General features: G+C 41.0%; 1 non-coding gene across 1 annotated transcript; it reads right to left on the reverse strand.

Moving 5' to 3' along the window:
• Positions 1–7177: 7177 nt before the first annotated feature.
• On the reverse strand, positions 7178–7307 carry LOC127671400 (small nucleolar RNA SNORA17). The gene has a single exon (XR_007974756.1). It is a non-coding gene; the product is annotated as a small nucleolar RNA SNORA17 (small nucleolar RNA).
• Positions 7308–7716: the final 409 nt, after the last annotated feature.

Consider the following 7716-nt stretch of genomic DNA (forward strand, 5'->3'; position numbering starts at 1 on the left):
TGATCCTCCTGCCTGTCACTGTACCAATTCCATGCAGTTTTTAACACTATTGCTCTGTAGTATTGCTTGAGGTCAGGGATACTGATTTCGCCAGACTTTCTTTTGTTGCTAAGAATAGTTTTAGCTCTCCTGGGTTTTTTGTTATTCCAGATGAATTTGATAATTGCTCTTTCTAACTCTGTAAAGAATTGAGTTGGGATTTTGATGGGTATTGCATTGAATCTGTAGATTGCTTTTGGGAAAATGGCCATTTTAACTATATTGATTCTACCCATCCATGAGCATGGGAGGTTTTCCCATTTTTTGAGGTCTTTTTCCATTTCCCTCTTCAGAATCTTGAAGTTCTTGTCATACAGATCTTTCACATGTTTGGTAAGAGTCACCCCAAGATACTTTATACTGTTTGTGGCTATTGTGAAGGGGGTCATTTCCCCAATTTCTTTCTCAGCCTGCTTATCCATTGAGTATAGAAAGGCCACTGATTTGCTTGAGTTGATTTTATAACCTGCCACTTTGCTGAAGTTGTTTATCAGCTGTAGGAGCTCTCTAGTGGAGTTTTTTTTGGGTCACTTAGGTAGAGTATCATGTCATCTGCAAATAATGATAGTTTGACTTCTTCCTTTCCAATTTGTATCACTTTGACCTCCTTATGTTGTCAAATTGTCTGAGCTAGTACCTCAAGTACAATATTGAAAAGAGAAAGAGAAAGGGGGCAGCCCTGTCTAGTCCCTGATTTTAGTGGATTGCTTCAAGTTTCTCTCCATTTATTTTGATGCTGGCTACTGGTTTGCTGTATATTGCTTTTACTATGTTTAGGTATGGGCCTTGAATTCCTGTTCTTTCCAAGATTTTAAGCATGAAAGGATGCTGAATTTTGTCAAATGCTTTTTCAGCATCCAATGAAATGACCATGTGGTTTTTTTCTTTGAGTTTGTTTATGTAGTGGATTGCATTGATGGATTTCTGTATATTGAACCAACCCTGCATTCCCGGGACAAAGCCAACTTGATCATGGTGGATGATCATTTTGATGTGTTCTTGGATTCGGTTGGCAAGAATTTTATTGAGTATTTTTGCATTGATGTTCATAAGGGAAATTGGTCTGAAGTTCTCTTTCTTTGTTGGATCTTTGTGTGGTTTTGGTATCAGCGTAATTGTGGCTTCATAGAAGAAATTGGGTAGTGTTCCTTCTGTTTCTATTTTGTGGAATAATTTGAAGAGTATTGGTGTTAACTCTTCTTTGAAGGTCTGATAGAATTCTGCATGAAACCATCTGGTCCTGTGCTTTTTTTGGTTGGAAGACTTTCTATGACTCCTTCTATTTCTTTAGGCATTATGGGACTGTTTAGATGATCTATTTGGTCCTGATTTAATTTTGGTATTTGGTATCTGTCAAGGAAATTGTCCATTTCCTCCAGATTCTCCAGTTGTGTTGAGTACAGGCTCTTGTAGTAGGATCTGATGATTTTTTGGATTTCCTCAGTTTCCGTTGTTATATCTCCCTTTTCAGTTCTAAGTTTGTTAATTTGGATACTTTCTCTGTGCCCTTTGGTCAGTCTGGCTAAGGGTTTATCTATCTTGCTGATTTTCTTAAAGAACCAGCTCATGGTTTTGTTGATTCTTTGTCTTGTTCTCTTTGTTACTACTTGATTGATTTCAGCCCTGAGTTTGATGATTTCCTGCCTTCTACTCCTCCTGGGCGAAATAGCTTCTTTTTGTTCCAGGGCTTTCAGGTGTGTCATTAAGCTGGTAATGTATGCTCTCTCCATTTTCTTTTTGGAGGCACTCAGGGCTATGAGTTTTCCTCTTAGCACTGCTTTTATTGTGTCCCATAGATTTGGGTATGTTGTGTCTTCATTTTCATTGTGTTCTAAAAAGTCTTTAATTTCTTTCTTTATTTCTTCCTTGACCAAGGTATAATTGAGTAGAATATTGTTCAATTTCCACGTGTATGTGGGTTTTCTGTTGTTTTTGTTGCTATTGAAGACCACTTTTACTCCATAGTGATCTGATAGGAGGCATGGGATTAGTTCTATCTTCTTATATTTGTTGAGGTCTGTCTTGTGACCAATTATATGGTCGATTTTGGAGAAGGTACCATGAGGTGCTGAGAAAAAGGTATATTCTTTTGCTTTAGGATAGAATGTTCTATATATATCTGTTAAATCTAATTGGTCAAAAGCTTCAATTAGTTTCATTCTGTCCCTGTTCATTTTCTGTTTTCCTGATCAGTCCATTGAGGAAAGTGCAATGTTGAAGTCACCCACAATTATTGTGTTAGGTGCAATGTGTGCTTTGAGCTTTAATAAAGTTTCTTTTACGAAAGAGGGTGCCCTTGCATTTGGAGCATAGATGTTCAGGATTGAGAGTTCTTCTTGTTGTATTTTTCCTTTGACCAGCAAGAAGTGTCCCTCAGAGTCTCTTTTGATGACTTTGGGTTGAAAGTCAATTTTATCTGATATTAAAATGGCTACTCAGCTTGTTTCCTGAGACCATTTGCTTGTAAAATTGTCTTCCAGTCTTTTACTCCAAGGTAGTGTTTGTCTTTGACCCTGAGCTGTGTTTCCTGTAAGCAGCAAAATGTAGGGTCCTGTTTATGTATCCATTCAGTTAGTCTATGTCTTTTTATTGGGGCATTGAGTCCATTGATGTTAAGAGATATTAAGAAATAGTGATTGTTACTTCCTGTCATTTTTGACGTTATTTTTTAAATTTGATTGGTTAACTTCTTTTGGGTTTGATGAAAGGTTACTATCTTGCTTTTTCCAGGGTGAAGTTTCCCTCCTTGTATTGGTGTTTTCCTCCTATTATCCTTTGTAGGGCTGGGTTTGTGGATAGATATTGGGTGAACTTGGTTTTGTCATGGAATATCTTAGTTTCTCCATCTATGGTGATTGAGAGTTTTGCTGGATATAGTAGTTTCGGCTGGCATTTGTGTTCTCTTTGAGTATGCATGAGATCATCCCAGGATCTTCTAGCCTTCATAGTCTCAGGTGAAAAGTCTGCTGTGATTCTGATAGGTCTTCCTTTATATGTTACTTGGCCTTTTTCTCTTACTGCCTTTAATATTCTTTATTTGTTTAGTACATTTGGTGTTTTGATTATTATGTGACAGGAAGTATTTCTGTTCTGGTCCAGTCTGTTTGGAGTTCTGTAGGCTTCTTGTATATTCATGGGCATCTCTCTCTTTAGGTTAGGGAAGTTTTCTTCCCTAATTTTATTGAAGAATTTATTTATATTTGGTGGCCCTTTAAGTTGTAAATCTTCACTCTCATCTATGCCTATAATCCTTAGGTTTGGTCTTCTCATTGTGTCCTGGATTTCCTGGATATTTTGGGTTACAAGCTTTTTGCTTTTTGCATTTTCTTTAACTGTTGAGTACATGGTTTCTATGGTATCTTCAGCATCTGAGATTCTTTCTTCTATCTCTTGTGTTCTGTTGTTGATATTTGCATCTAAGTCCACTGACTTCTTCCCAAGGCTTTCTATCTCCAAAGTTGTCTCCCTTTGAGTTTTCTTAGTTGTTTCTACTTCTGAGTTTAGATGCTGGATGGTTTTGCTTAGCTCCTTCACTTGTTTGTTTGTGCTTTCCTGTAATTCTTTAAGAGATTTTTCTGTTTCCTCTTTCATGACCTCAGCCTGTTGACCAAAGTTCTCCTGTATTTCTTTAAGTGTTTTTTGTGTTTCCTCATTCTTGGCTTTTGTATTCTCCTGGATTTCTTTCAGTGATTTTTGTGTTTCCCTTGCAAGGGCTTCTAACTTTTGATCCATTTTCTCCTGAATTTCTTTAACTATGTCTTTCATGTGTTCCTGTACCAGTGATTTTACATCCAAATCTTGTTTTACTGGTGTGATGGGGTATCCAGGACATGCTGGTAGAGGAGAATTGGGTTCAGATGTTGCCATATTGCCTTGATTTCTGTTAGTGACATTCCTGCGTTTGCCTTTTGCCATCTAGTTCTCACTGGTGTTAGTTGGTCTTGTCAATGCTGGACTCACCAGTGCAAGCTGCCCCTTTCCAGGTGGCCTCTGGTGCACAGCTTACCTCCTGCACTGCCTGGAGACAGGGTGCTGTTGCTCAGGCTGTTCAGACCCTGAAGCAGACACCTGAAGGCTCCTGCTGGGGCCCGCTGGATTCACCGGAGCACACCGACTTCTCCCTGCTGGCCCCCCAGAAGCCCCTCTTGCCTCTTTCAGGACCTGGAGATGTGGTGTTGCCGCCCAGGCTGATCTGGATCCGGAAGCGGAGAAGTATGAGGGCTACTGCCAGAGGCCCCAGGACCGAAGCCTATGCTCTGTGCCTCAGGAACAAGCTGTACTGTGAGCTCCCAGACTGCCTCTGGTGCACAGCTTACCTCCCGCACTTCCTGGAGACTGAGTGCTGTTGCCCAGGCTGTTCAGATCCCAAAGCAGGCACCTGAAGGCTCCCGCTGGGGCCCGCTGGATTCACCGGAGCACCCTGACTTCTCCCCGCTGGCTGCCCAGAAGCCCCTCTTGAATTGTTTGCTTTTTGAGAAAAATTGTTTTTTTTTTTTAATAAATGGATATAGCAGCACTATAACCAGTTTCAATATAACAGATTATAATTCTGAGGTAAAGCACTATACACATATAATTCTAGAGAAAGAAATCTTATATTCATGTTAACGTATGCCAATGTCTGAATTAAGGGAAGTGAATGTATCAGCAAATGCAAAAAGATGTGATATCCTGTTTTTATACAATAGAAATTAGAAATTTGAAAGTACTCTGGAAATCTGGATGAAACTGACCAATATCTTCTAGTGAAACACATATCCTTAATAAGCTATTAGTGTTAGCTGATCAATTCTAAAACAGGTCAGCAATTACACTAGCAAGAAAAAAACATAATGATATCTTAAGAGCCATCTATGAATACCATTGAAGTAATGGGTGGGAAAGGCATCCACAGAGCTCTCCACACTTCTGTTATTTCCAGCTATTTCTACTCTTCCTGGGGACCCAAGATGTGGTATGAAGGTAACTGCTGTGATATAAAAACCAAAATGGTGCAGTAGAGGCCTGGCAGAGAGTTACCTTCGCTATAACAACAGCTTTTTTAATTGTTCTTAAGAGAAATCATGAGTCTTAATAGAAACCTAGACAACTACCTATTGACCTTGGGGCAGAACCTACAGCAGCCACTTTACTAGGATAATCCCTTATTGTATTCTAAATATTTATCTTTATACTCATAGGTAACTTTAGGTCTCACCCCTCAAGAAAACTTATTTCAACAGAGACTATTACAGAAACCTACATCTGATCATAATGAAGATTTATGAAACATAGTCACCATCCACACATCTAAAATGCAACTCTTGCACCCAAGGCTCAGTCATCACTGTGGAAGAGAGGACAGAAAGATTGTAAGAGCCAGAAGAACAAAAAAAAAAAAATTACTGTGAGATTGTGTCTCTAAGACATTTTAGAAGCTGCACTCTGGAAGTCTTACCAACATGACCACCTCAATGTGTTCTGAAAAAGAATGACATCAATGGTGGTATTAACATGGAGAAAGGAGAACTCTGGAGCCTCAACCCTAGAGGGAAAACTACAGACGACTAAGGAATGCTGAATTCAGGGAAATAGCCCTGCACGGAAGAACAGTAGATGATCTAATAGGGAATAATCACTCCTGAAAACATAAACAGGAGTAATATTATATAGAATAAGCAGGTTGAATTTACACATTTATACATTTAAGAACACACACACACACACACACACACACACACACACACCCCACAGGAACAATTAAAAGGCCATGATCTGAAAGAGAGCATAGGGGTGACATCACATGATTAGGCTGGAGGAAGAAAAGAGAAGGAATGAAGGATATAATTTCAAAAGATATTATATTTTTTCCTTTAATTGGTTCTTTGTGAATCCCAATCCCATTCATCTCCCCCTTCCCTCGTATCCACTCTCCACCCTTGTAACCTCCCATAACGGAAAAAAAATTTCTCATTTCGAAGCTGTAGTGTGTCATGGTGTGTCCCACAGTAGGCCTTTCACTCACACTTCTTTGCTTGCAAACGTTCATTGCAATGGCCCAATCTGGTACTAGCACTCTGGCTTCTTCTACCCTATCAATACTGGAACTTCACTGACACTCCTCTTGGATATCTTGCTGTTGCCCTGTGTCATGGAGAGCCTGTAGTTTTGGACCTGTAGAATTGACCCTTTCATGAACCCTAGCAGTTCTTTGATGAGCTAGATCTTGGGTTGGGACAATTCAAAGCCCTGGGTCTGGGGCTGAGAGTATCAGAGCTGACCAGCCCTCCAGCTCTCTCTGTCTCACCCTCCTCAGACCTGACCTAGGATCACCAGCTCTCCTTACAACCAGGGCCAGCTTATCTTGCTGCCGGGGGAGGTGTAGGGTCTGTTCTCTACTGTTGTAGCCATGGAGGAACATGACTCTCCCACTCTTGTGACCCCAGGACCAGCTCTCTTTCTTGCCATCAGTGATAAGGGATGAGCAAGGGGAGGAGGGCATCTCTTCCTCTTCTGTGCCACATCACAGCAGACAACAGGCAGGGCCTGCTCTCCTGCACCCATGTCCTTGGAACCAGATCTACTGGGCTTCTCAAACACATGTAGGGCCCATTCTCCCAAGTACTGCAGTTGGCTAGGGACAAGGTCAGATCTGCTTTCATGCCCCTAGGGACAGCTGTCACTTGATGTCCAGGTGAAGGGTGGGCCCAGTTCTGTACAGCCCTCAGACATCAACAAGTCCCCAGATAGAAGCCCAGACCAGGAACATCTGCCTGGACGTTGGTGGTAACAGTCCCCTCCTGCTGTAGGGACACAAATCTAGTGCAGACAGGCCAGGACCCCACCATGGTCCCAGGTGGTATCACTGGTTACTCACCTCAGGCTGTTCTTCACTACTCTCGAGTCTCCATTCTGCCTCTCTTCATTGTGCCCACATCCTTCTGTTTTTCTTTGTCTTCCATCTCTAGCATTTATTTGCTCCTCATAGTGGTCCCTGAGATCTCTGAGTGTCGGGGGGGTCGGTCATCTCAGAAGTGTTCTCAGGAGTGCTCTGTCCCACTTGTGCATTAGAGTACCAGGCAGGATGCAGCCTGCCCACTCTCTCAGCCCATTCCTGTACAGCACCATCAGGGTCATCTCAGGCAGGTTTTTTTCAGGGAATATTAGGCTACTAATCACTCAGATGTTCACAGATCAGAACACAGAGAGTATGTAGACAGCCTCTCTGCCACCTGCCGTGGCTCCTGCACACATACCTCTGCCACAGTTGCAATGCCCCGAAGAGCAGGCAAAAGGTAGTATTAAGATAATATGAGAGAAACTGCACAGATTAATAATGGCCACATTCATACTATATCAATACCAAATATATACTTATATTTAATTTTTTCTTTTCCACAGTATTTCTAATAAACCAAGCATCTATTTTCATTTTCAGCATTAACTAAACCACTTTGTTCTCCATACATTTCCTCACATTTTAACTACATTTCAGCTGGGATCTTTGTGCTGTCTTTGAAGCCGGGACATTATTGCCCAACATTTCTGTAATATGAGAGTCCCTCTTATTTTGGAAAACTGATCTCACCCTTCAGTTTATAGTTTGATTTTATACACAACCACCTGACCAGCAAACAAAATGCAGTGTACATACAAACAGGAATATTAAGCTACAGCTCAGCAATGATTACACCATAT

The sequence above is a fragment of the Apodemus sylvaticus genome, chromosome 20 (genome assembly GCF_947179515.1).
Source record: "Apodemus sylvaticus chromosome 20, mApoSyl1.1, whole genome shotgun sequence".
Classification (NCBI taxonomy): Eukaryota; Metazoa; Chordata; class Mammalia; order Rodentia; family Muridae; genus Apodemus; species Apodemus sylvaticus.